Source organism: Dermacentor andersoni, chromosome 4 (genome assembly GCF_023375885.2).
Source record: "Dermacentor andersoni chromosome 4, qqDerAnde1_hic_scaffold, whole genome shotgun sequence".
NCBI lineage: Eukaryota > Metazoa > Arthropoda > Arachnida > Ixodida > Ixodidae > Dermacentor > Dermacentor andersoni.
Window position 1 is genome coordinate 80961731 of NC_092817.1, and position 12138 is coordinate 80973868.

The 12138-nt window shown below is 46.4% G+C and overlaps 1 protein-coding gene across 1 annotated transcript in view; it reads right to left on the bottom strand.

Annotated features, from left to right (window-relative positions):
- LOC126536371 (transient receptor potential-gamma protein-like) overlaps window positions 1-826 on the bottom strand; it is a 56421-nt gene extending 55595 nt beyond the window's left edge. The window contains exon 1 of the mRNA XM_050183302.2: window positions 574-826. The gene's annotated coding sequence lies outside the window, so the exon portion shown is untranslated. The remainder of the gene's footprint in view (window positions 1-573) is intronic.
- Between the last annotated feature and the right edge of the window lie 11312 nt (window positions 827-12138).

Genomic DNA, 12138 nt, shown 5'->3' on the forward strand with positions numbered 1-12138 from the left:
CCATTATCCCATGGCTCCTCTATTTTTCTTGCCTCGTTCGAATTCATCGAGCACGTTTTCGAAAGCATCTGCCTTATTCTGACAAGGTTTCTATTTTACAGGCAGCATAGCTTCCTCGACCCAGAAGCGCGATCGCAGAAATTGACAATCTCCCACAACACCCAATAATTCACCTCCTACCTTGTAACTTTGCCCACAAGTCGTCATTTCGACTCGCCCTTTGTTACGCTTTATTTGTTTTTAATTTCCAAGCACTCACAGTTTCCTAAACACGGCAAGGCAAATGCTCTCAGCCCACACGCGTAGTGATTACGCGTTGTCGTATTTATAAGGTAACACTTCTTTTTTTTTCGGAAAATGATCGATTTGCAAATTCAGAAAGCCATTTCAATCCAGAAGGACCAAGTGTAGGCCAAATTCATGCACTGCCTACCATCTATTGGGACGCTGATTGTTTCGCCGCACTTGCAGTGGCCACAGACACTCGCGCCATAGTTCGCTCTGATAATTTTTTTTTGTAATACTCTATGGCAGACGCTTTGGGTTGTGTGGATATGAGTGGTTATTACGTACCTCGGCGGCAGTTGGTGCGCTGGGGCAACGGCACCGAGTCGGGGCGGCGTAGGGGCCGTCGGGACCCGGCAGCCCGAGCCGCGCTTGCAACCTTCACCGTGCGGTAGACGTTGGCCCGGTCCATGTGAGGCAAGAGGGATGCTCGCCTCTCGTGCTCTTCGCGCAGCTATGAGCGGCCTGCGAAGTTACGACAGGAATAGTGTTTTTCTTTAGGATTGAGAATGTGTGAGCGTTTCCTGCTGCAAACCGGCGAGCAAACACGATTACTTCACGATGAGAGGGAGAAAGAGAGAGAGGGAGAGAGAAACCTCGAATTATTGTGCGCTCATAAACCCCAGCAATACTCTACTTTCTTCTCAAGCACCGCAAACGTCGCGACTGTGTATTTACACTGCAAGAACAGCGTCATCTACTAAGCCATTTCACCGGGTGGTCTTTCAAAAATGTTTGTTTCACTTAAAAGGATGTCTTTGCAGACGACGGCGGCTTTGGATAGGAATTATCCATTAAATACTAAAAGTTTCAGTGTTGACAGATTCTAGAAAAAGAAGAGCAAGAAAAAAGGTACATATAGAAGTAGCATACCGTCTCCTAAAGCTACACTAGAGATGGAAAGCATTCCCGACGTGAACCAAACCATAAGGTGAAGTATTTTTACGGTGACTCTACAAGGCACCGGTAACGTTTATTTGTAAACTTGAAGAAACTCCGTAGGGTGGACATACCGAATCAAAGCAAATGGTAAAGTTTATAACATTTCTCCTTTGGCACAAGCATTCCCCCTTGTTTCATAGATTATGGTACATAAGAGAACGCGCAAGAGTGTGATACGTGATTCCGATGCAGGAACGGCACACTGATGTCAATTTACGGCGCAAATAGTCATCTTTCTAACCCCTATCCCCCATCCCCAGTGTAGGGTAGCAAACCGGAGACTCATATCTGGTTAACCTCCCTGCCTTTCCTCTTCATTCTCTCTCTCTATGGCGCAAATACAGCGTGAATACCATTAGAGTGTCGTACCGTCGTTATGTAGGGACGGCGAAGAACGACAAATGCGGCCAGAGATGTGAGTCAAGAAGCCGCCTCTTTGATGGATGCGCTTGTGCTCAGAAAAAAAAGCAACACTCAAATTAGAACAACAGCGGCGAGCACGGTCGCCGGTCCTTGAATCTACACATGGTTCAAGTACATCCGCTACTTAAACATATATCAGCAGACACTAGAGAGACGTCGCTGGTGCTAGCGTATATCAAAGGAGGATAGACAACATTATTTGCATCGCGTGCGTAATCTGATGAGACAGGACTCTATAGCTAAACTAGCATTGACAACAACATCCAAGAAACTTCAGGTATACAGCAGGCACGTATTGCGCCGAGCGATAACTTCATAGCATCAATAAACCGGTGAAAAAAACTGCAAAAAATAAACTAAGACAACGTGGATCTTAATACGCGTGGCCCGAAAGACTGCGACGTGTGCCACGCTTCTTGTTTTTATAACCTTTGTTTATTTGGGCCAGTTTTTCTAATTGCGCTGGCGATTCCATCTGACCGCTTCACAGACGTCGAAGTGGGGCCCGAAGGTACTACTGCTATGTATGCAGCTCGATACCTGAAGCGACTATGAGACCCCGTGTCTATTCCCTGTAGCTATAAGGTCAAACTGTGGCCAACAGTAGAGATGTCGACACTCTCGACGAAGACATCACTAAACTCGAAGAATAACGCCACACAACTTCTTAAGATAGATATTGACGTGTTAGGGATAAAAAGCCATGATAGGTGCTCTTGCTGGTGGACAGAGCGAGCGACACGGCTGTGAAAGACCCGTATGGTTCAGTGCACTATACCGGAAGTAGGTCATCACTGTTACAGTTACATCCATTATGAAGCAAACAGACAATGAAGCCAGGAGAAGTACGGGGGAAACTAACCGTTCACGTCAGATAGACGAATAAATATTACGTTTGTAAGCGGGCCTGCGAGCTTATTGAGCTTCTGTTATTTATGTTGCTAGTTGGCCGCAGTTCCACGCTACCACATTCGTATTCTTGAAAACATGCTGCGCGACTAGATTCTTTGCCGTATAACCTATAGTGCAACCATAATATTTTTATGTTCGTTGAACTTGTCCCATAGCACTTGAACTACAATCTACCGGTGACAATGTAATGAAATGGCGCACAAAGCATCGCTTTAATAACAAAAATGGTTGATGAAACAACCATGACACGTGGTGTCCAAGTATGGCGTCCGCTTCCCTTGCCCCCTTTTCCTGTTAGTCTAAATAAAACTAAATTCCTCGTTGGTTCCTGATGCCACCCCAGCTGCCGGGGCCGCCGGGGACCTTCTCCATCGCCGTCGCCGCCGCTGGGAGGCGGCTCTCAAGAGTTCGTAGCTGGAAGACAAGCTCTGGGCCGTCCGGCCAGCCGAAGATGCCGACCGAGCCCAAGGACTTCGAGCCGCCACCCGAGGCCACCACAATTAAAACTGCCGGACCATTCTTTTTAATAAAGTTTAGTTTCTTCTTCCTCGTTGGACATTGTCCTGTCCCTGTTCTGTTCCAAACAAAATATGACATTTAAGGCGAGTTATATTTAGCAACGTGCATATGTATGTACCAAGATGTTAAACAACAAACAAATTTTCCTATGGCTCGATTTAAAGAAATACTAAAGACATGTAATACATATTCTGCCTGTATTGATATATTTCAGAATTCCTTTCCTGTGTTTTGTACATGTGTACCTAATCATGTCTGATTAACTCCAATTTACGCCCGACTCCTCCTTTTCTTTTTTCCGTTTCTCTCCCTAAAATTGCCTCGTACACCACATTCGTATTTTCTGTACTATCATGAGTAATATAAGCGGCACCACGCGAACGAGTGGCAAATAACCTCGAAACCGAGTTAGCGCGACATGCGGATGGCGCTGTCGAAAACAGAGGGGGAAGGGGACAGACAGACAGACAAAGAACTTTATTAATGGTCCTGAGGAACCGGCGTTAGGGTACCTCCCTTTTCAGGGAGTCCCCGTAGCCGTCGCGGGCCGCACCCACGTCGGGGTCGGAAGATCGTGGTCCTCCGCCCTGTCGCAGGCCCTCTGGACAGCCCGTAGTTGCTCTGAGAGGTCGCCGCTCTTAAGGGCTGCCTCCCAGTCGGTTAGAGTGGTTAGCGATGAGCTGCGTAACGCAGGGCATTGCCAGAGCATATGGGACAAGGAGCAGTACGCCTCCCCACAGTCTGGACAGTGGGGTTCTACATTAGGCGCGAAGTGACTGAATCTGCCCCTGGAGGGAAATGACCCCGTTTGAAGCATGCGAAACGCCGACGATTGTGGTCTATTAAGTTTAGGGTGTGGTAGCGGAAAGGCCCGCCGAGCAAGTTGATAATGTTTCAAGATTTCATGGAAGGTGAGAAGCGAATCTCTGTACAGCCCTACGTCGCCGCCCGTGAGTCCACCTGAACCGCCGCGGTGTGTAAGACCTCGCGCACAGTCATGGGCCAACTCATTGGCGTTAACAAGCTCAGAGTGTACATTGATTCCCATATGGGCCGGGAACCATTTGATGCTATGAAAACCAGCAGCCCCCTCACTGCCGAGGATGGCCGCCGCCTCCTTTGAGATCGAGCCGGAGGCGAAAGCTCGGGCTGCCGATCTGGAGTCTGTATAGATATTGGAACGTAGAGGGTCCTTCAGTGCTATAGCTATAGCAACTTGCTCGGCTACTGTTGAAGAAACCTTCCGCACGGATGCTGAATTAATCAGAGTGCCATTGAAGTCAACCGAAACTACGGCATAGTGATCAGAGCACTCGTACTGGGCGGCGTCAACGAAACATGCCAGATTCGGAGTGGCAGCAGCCGCTTTTAACAGGGAACGAGCCCTGGCTACCCGGCGCCCTACATTGTATTGAGGGTGGACGTTACGTGGCATGGGATCTACCTTGAACGTATCTCGGACCATGGGTGATAGGGTCACGTTGCGCTCCGTGATTTCCTGGTGACCGCATCCAACGGATTCGAGAATGCGTCTCCCCGCTCGCGATGATGATAGTCGAATTATTTGAGCCACTCGTTGGGCCTCGATCACCTCTGATAGGGTGTTGTGCATGCCTAGTTGCATGAGACGCGCGGTGCTGGTAGTGAGTGGTAAACCCAGCACGCGCTTGATGCTTTTGCGCATGAGGGCGTCGATTTTGGCCTCATCCCGTTTAGACCAGCGCAACGCGGAGGCTACATAGTTAACGTGGCTCATCAGAAACGCGTGGTAGAGTCTGAGTAGATTGCTCTCGCTTAAACCCCCTCTGCGGTTCGAGACCCTGAGGATAAGCCGAAGCATATTCTCCGTCTTCGAAGTAATGCGGGCTATAGTCTGCGAGTTGCCCCCGCGAGATTCCAGCAAGAGTCCGAGGACCCTGATAGTATCCACTCTGTGAATTTGTTGACGCTCTTCCGCTAACAGTTAGCACTCCCGCCTCGCTAGCGTTGCTGAAACAGCAGCTGATTGCGTCTCATCGGCCGCTAGCAATGATAACGCGGTTATAGCACACATAGCCTGGTAGTGAGTTGTTTACAGTTCTGCGCAAAATACCCTCTCTCTCTCTCTCTCTCTCTCTCTCTCTCTCTCTGACACGCACTGAACGTCTGGCAATGATACCGGCTTGATACTATAGCGCCTGTAATAGTGTTCACGCGCAGGAAAAAGTATATTGTGTTTCGTAACTACTTTGCTGTATCCTGGTTCTCGTGAACGGAGAGAAGTTGCATGCAGTAGTCGGTTGAAAAGTTTTCATTGGGCGCTTGCGACATGGTAACAAACTTTGAATGCACACAGAATAGTGACCCATTATATCAGCATTATCTTGCAATTTTCTTACGCGTTTGGTGGGCTAATAACGGGTCGTGGCTCCGCCGGTTTGAATGACTGCCTCCATTCTTTCTGGCAGAGACCGGCAGAGAGCCTCGACGAAGGCTGTGTCAGCTTGCAGACGTTTCCACTCTTCTTGTATAGTTTCCACTGTTCGTCAGCGGTCGCCAAGTCCAGGGAAGAAAATTATGGGGTTTTACGTGCCAAAACCACTTTCTGATTATGAGGCACGCCGCAGTGGAGGACTCCGGAAATTTCGACCACCTGGGGTTCTTTAACGTGCACCTAAGTCTAAGTACACGGGTGTTTTCGCATTTCGCCCCCATCGAAATGCGGCCGCCGTGGCCGGGCAAGTCCAGGGAGAGCGTGGAAATGTTAGCCTTCATATGTGCCCAAACATGTTCTATTATGTTAATGTCCGCACCATTCGCGCACCACTCAAGGCGAAATCATCTCATTCATCTAAAAGACCTTTGCTGTATGCACAGGAGGCAAGTCCTGTTGGAATATACAGTACCCATCCGTGTGCGGACTATTCAATGCATATGGTATCATCTCATGCTCCAGCAATGTGCAATAGGCAGCACTCGTAAATCTCCCAGAGATTTCTTACACGGGAACTTAGGCCGTCACGTGAAATAGCCGCCCACACGTGTACTGACGTGCGTACGCTTGCGGCCACCTCCTTGATGTTCTGCGGGCAGCAGCGTGTGTTCTCCATGCGCCACACTCTTTTCTGCTCGTACCAGCGGCTCGAGAAAATAGATTCACCGGAGAAGATGACACATTTCCCATCCACCACCCTCCAGCTGCGGTGATCGATAGCGAACTTCAGGAGGGCAGTTTTGTTGACAGCTATCAGAAGGGGCTTCTGAGCGGCGATGCGACTTCGGAGTGCGGCTTCCCTTAACATTTGCCGTGCCGTGCTGTCACTTGCATTTGCCAGGTTGAGAGTACTACGCACGTCCTTACCACTTTGAAATGGCTTCTCATCGACTGCAGCAACAATTTGTAGGTCTTGGTCCATCGACGTGGCGCGGAATCGCCTCTTGCGCAGCGCGTCCTTAATGCGTCCTTCATCTCGGTATGCTTGGACTATCCGGTTGACGATTTTCAACTGGCGGCCTGTCAAGGCAGCAGTGTTGCCCTGCGGGTAACCTTTCTTTGACAATTCGACGACTTCTTCCCGCTTATGCAAAAGCAATCGCGACATCGTTAGGCGCTGAAACACAGATGACTGCTAGGCACGTACAGCTTTGGTCTACTTTATAAGTATATTCCACGAAAATTTTTTAAAGGTATAGGAACCGCTCGAAGACCAACATCTTTCTTTTGTTATCTTGATATATCTATTACATTCTATGTATAAAATTATCTTTGTTGTCTTTGTGCAAGTGTTTACAAGAATTGTGTGACATGTGTATTATGTGTATTTACTTTACACACTAAAAGGGCTGCGCTGTGTGAATTCTATTTCATGTCTACATTTTGGCACATGCTTGCGCAGTGTTTCAGGTGATTATTTTTGCTATCTGCCTGCTGCTATTTAATGGGTCTTTGGGCGCTCTCAAGATTCCTGTGACATCCTTTCGTCTAAGAACCTCCAACTCGCTGTAGTTGGAAATAAACTTGACTTGACATAAAAAACAAACAAACAAAAAGAAAAGAAAAAAGGCGTCATGGCCGATCACTCAGTAGTTATGTAGCCTGATGGGTCATTCACATAAGAAGCACATGTCAGAAACAGACATGTGCTTGGCTTTGTTTGCAGACTGTCAAGGGAATTCGATTCTCCTACACCATTCCGCAAGTTAACAAAAAAATGTCCTTCTCAACTCGAATATGGGTCGGTCGTCTGCAATGCCATTTCTAGATCCAGCAGTGACGTTATAGATCGGGTCCAGAAAAAAAAAAACGTTTCTCTGCAAATAGCCTCACCACTTTGCTAACGCGTAAGTTGACCTCGTTCTAGCAGTGTTGCATTATTGTCATTGCCCTTACTTCGCTGCCGATGTAATCCCGCTGACCTTCTGTTTCTTGTCAGTCTCCTTCACGGTATCCGCACCTGTCCCAAAATCCTCAGTTGTATCATGTTTCCTATTCCACAGAACATCATCATAGAACATAGACCTTTCCACGTCCATGCCTGTCCATCGCCTGCACTGAACCGTTTTCAGAATACTGAGTCTTTACAACGCCTGTTTCTATATGATCTCAATATTTGTGATAACTCGCTGTCATTGTTCTTTTTCGAGCTTTGCGTTGTTCTTTCATAGCTTTACAGATTGCTGAATTGCCGTTCTCCTCCCTTTTCTCGTGTATTTACATTGCGCGTTGTTTTGAGTACACTGTTATTAATTGATTTATGGCACTTTTCTTATGTACTCTTCTTCTCATAATTGTTGTTTTTATACATTGCATTAAAAAATTATATTCCCAGTATTTGTTTGTTTTGTTTCTATGTATGCTTGCGCCAGCACACAGACATAACGGTTGTTCTTGGGCACGGTAAATAAATGATTGATTGATTGATTGATTACTATTTTGTTATTATTGCTATTACTATAATTCATACAGTATAATCAGTCAATCAAAGGTGTTTATTATGGGCTCAGGAACAACCTCGAGGGTCTTGGTGCTGGCGCAATCGGCAATACAATGCACAGGAAAAACAGTGCACGCCCACATCCACATACACGCACACACATGCGCACACACATAAAAGATAATTTCGCGAATAGAGATTTTAACAGAGCATAAAATGTGTACGCGAAGAGAATACATAGCAAAAGTGGAGAAACAGAAAAAGGGTTACAGAATGACGGAACACACAACAGGTATGGGCGTTTCTGTTCAGTTATTAAAATTTCTCTGCAACTCATTTGGGGAAAATAATAAAGTCAGGCTTGAAAGTGCCCAGTCACTCTGAATTGGCGTTATATGTCGCCTGCACTTCACATGGAGTGTCACAAAAATCTGAAGGCTGAAAGGCGCGCTGTTTCCTTGTGCTTTTCTGCGGAATGTAAAAGCGTACATTAGAAAGTGCAGGAAGCAGATTTTTCTATGTTAAATCAATCAGTCAGTCAATCAATCAATCAATCAATCAATCAATCAATCAATCAATCAATCAATCAATCAATCAATCAATCAATCAATCAATCAATCAATCAATCAATCAATCAATCAATCAATCAATCAATCAATCGTGTTTATTTAACGTGCAATAATAATAATAATAATAATAATAATAATAATAATAATAATAATAATAATACCGTATATGTTTTGATATTGATTCACTTTAGCGTTGAAATTCGATTGCGAGATATTTAAATTTTCAATATTAAAAAAAGTGCATTAACATGTGACTGCCTCAAATTTACCTTTTAAAACTCAGCCCCATAATCAGTTATAAAAAGTTAATTAATTAATTTGTTTAATTAGCCTTCCGAAGCAGACATTATTAGCGGCGAAGTTTGTCCACCTCAAGTAGGAACTCCTTTGCGAAAACGCCACGTTCGCTGTACTTATACCTTTTTGATACGTAAAAAAATCTGTATGGGCTAAATAAAAAAACCCAGGGTGTATATATATATATATATATATATATATATATATATATATATATATATATATATATATATATATATATATATATATATATATATAGTATAACATAATAGAATCCCAGCCACGGCGGCCGCATTTCGATGGGGGCGAAATGCGAAAACACCCGTGTACTTAGATTTAGGTGCACGTTAAAGAACCCCAGGTGGTCGAAATTTCCGGAGTCCTCCACTACGGCGTGCCTCATAATCAGAAAGTGGTTTTGGCACGTAAAACCCCATAATTTAAAATTTTTAAACATAATAATAATTGCCATACAAGCCCACGGAAGGCTTCGGCAACCCTAGCAAAAATATCCGTACTTGCTGCTTATTTATAATGAAGATTATTATTATTATTATTATTATTATTATTATTATTATTATTATTATTATTATTATTATTATTATTATTTAATGTATGCTTGCGCCAGCCTTGTGATCTTAGAGTTGTTCCTGGGCAGGTTAAATAAATGATTGATTAATTGATTGATTACAAAATTCCGGTTCCAGTAAAACATGGATGTGACAAAGCCTGTATTTGGATTGGAAAGGACGGAGGAATGTCGAACTGCTTGTTGGCGCGGTTGCGTCGATGAGTGACCTACGAACGTATGAATAGGGTCGCGTTGACAGCCAGAGAAACGGCAGCGCCACACTCCCCCGCCAATACAAACACGGGTACGCAGCCACGTGGACGACCGGTATGCGGAGGGCCTCCCCCACCACTCGCCAAGCTAACGGCGGACTGCGCAAGCACTGCAGCTGCATGTTCGAAGTCTGCGGCCTCCTCCAGAGAGGAGCGCTTCGTGTCGTCGCGTAACTAAGTGAGTACCCGGTGCCGAGAGAGAACGGCCGATCCTCGCGATGTACGGACCCGCGCCTCGATGGGACTCCCGGTAATAAGCTTGCACGCCGGATGCCTTTCTCGGGAAAACCAATTTCGCCTTGTTAGGCGGCGGCTTCGGCTGGCTATAGCTGACCTCGTTGCGGCTTTGACGGCGGGCAGTGAACTCCGGTTCTGAAAGCGCCAAGGAAGACCGGCTAAAATGCCACGTTGTACTAACCGCAGAGCTCCTTCTTTACGTGCCAGCGTAACCGGCCAGCGCTTCGAATCGGCAGTGTCTGTCTGAAGCCGCGAATCAAGCGAATTAGGAAGGCGCCTGGAGGTGAAGAGAATGGCGTGCCGGGAAAAGTACGAAGGAGCGTGCTCAGGATGGATGGATGGATGGATGTTATGAGCGTCCCCTTTGGAACGGGGCGGTGGGTTGCGCCACTAAGCTCTTGCTATTATACTGACTATTGTCCTACCTAGGTTAAAAAAGAAAAAAAAGAAAAGGAAACCACTATGAACTCCCACAACCAAATATTCTGACCCCCTATTGCGAACTTTGCTTTTGTACGTCTCTGTCTTTTGCCGCGCTGTGTTTTTTGCTCAGAGTGCGGCAAAGTAACGCCACCTAGAGGAATGCGTAGGTAACGTTGAACGAAGTGTGGATGGTGAAACGAGGCGAAGCGTCGCAGAGGAAGGTAGGTGGAGGCGCGCTGGGTTGACCTCCTCTAGCAGTTGTTACAGGTTTTCTTTGCGATGCATACGTAAAAGTGCTCGTCTCGTGATAACATCGTCCTCGCGCGCCGTACGCTCTGTGCGCTAGTGAAAGCGTGCGACGGTGTGCCAACGATGGCGGCTAAATCTCCCATGCGCAAGGGGAGGAAGCGCGCCATATTCCGTCGCGCGCATGACACCGGGGGAGGAGAGAGTTGGGGGAGGCGTTGTACCTCGGCCGCGCGCGGTCGCACGGGCTTTAGCTCGAAAGCGATCTGCTTCGGGGACACAGTCTAGGTGGGCCGACGGCTCGTAGCTTTGCGTGGGCGGTGTTCTCACCGCTTAGTTTGCGTTGAAGTCATAGACCGCACGAAGGTCACATCGCTCGCTGCTGCTGCCGCGATTCCTTACGCCAGCGTTTCCTTATTAGCTCTTTGAGACGTTTGGCACGTGCCTCACGTGCCGCTTTCCCGCCTTCTTCCCTCGTGACTGCTCGCGCTTTGCACTGTTGTACTAGACTGCACTATCCCCAGGAAAGGCTCACATTACCCCGTACTTAATTTCCTCGTAGCGGCTACCACTATGTAGAAAGGGTACGACATTGTACCGAAATAGCGATCGGCCCGAGTTGATCATGTTTTAACTTTTCCTCACCTGAGTAAGAGTGCCCGTCGTCGTTCGAACACACACCACATGACATGAACACAGGCACGTATGATTGTATAATACTTAGTTGGAGATAACGTCACTATTCACGTTTCTCTCGCTAACGCCCGCTGAGTACCTATATGTAGAAACGAACAATCGGCACGTGTACATTGGCATCGAACGGCCGCAGTAGAAATCATGCTGTTGCCGCCACAAGACTGTCTTCAATGTGGTCGTCATCGGGCTGCTGTCGTCACACGCACGTGCGCTCGCTTAACGCGCAACTATTCGATTTGCACGAAGACGTTGGTCTACCTGGTAATGCTTTGCGGAACCCCAAATAGTATTGGATAGCCAGGTACCAGCGAAATGCTTCGCATAACATCGATTCCCACAGTGCGTGGGATCTGATAAATTTATTCTTTTACTTATGCCACACTGCCCACGCAGAAAGTAGAAGAGACAATGACATAAGAGAAAAAATGATAAATGCAAATAAGACAAACAGATAAAAAAGATATAGATAAGAGCAAACATTGAGAAAATGAACTACCAATTTTTAGTAACCATAAGTTTCTCGGGCTCTTTCCGGATATTTTAAGAGCTTGTAGAAATTTTGATAAAAATTCTGGCGCCTAAGAAGACCCCTCTTATGTGGTGTGAGGAGGTTATGAAATTTGCGGGTATAGGACGATGATATTTCAAGACGAATGTCGGGCCTAATATGGAGATTGCCTGGAGAAGCCTTCGCGCCTTCGCTCTTTAATCTTCATCGTCATCGCTTGATCACGATGATGATGAGGTTGATATTTCAAAGGCTATTACCAAAATAGCATGGCATATTAGTAAACCTGCCTTAGGTACATAACTGTGGTTTATGAGAGTTAGTC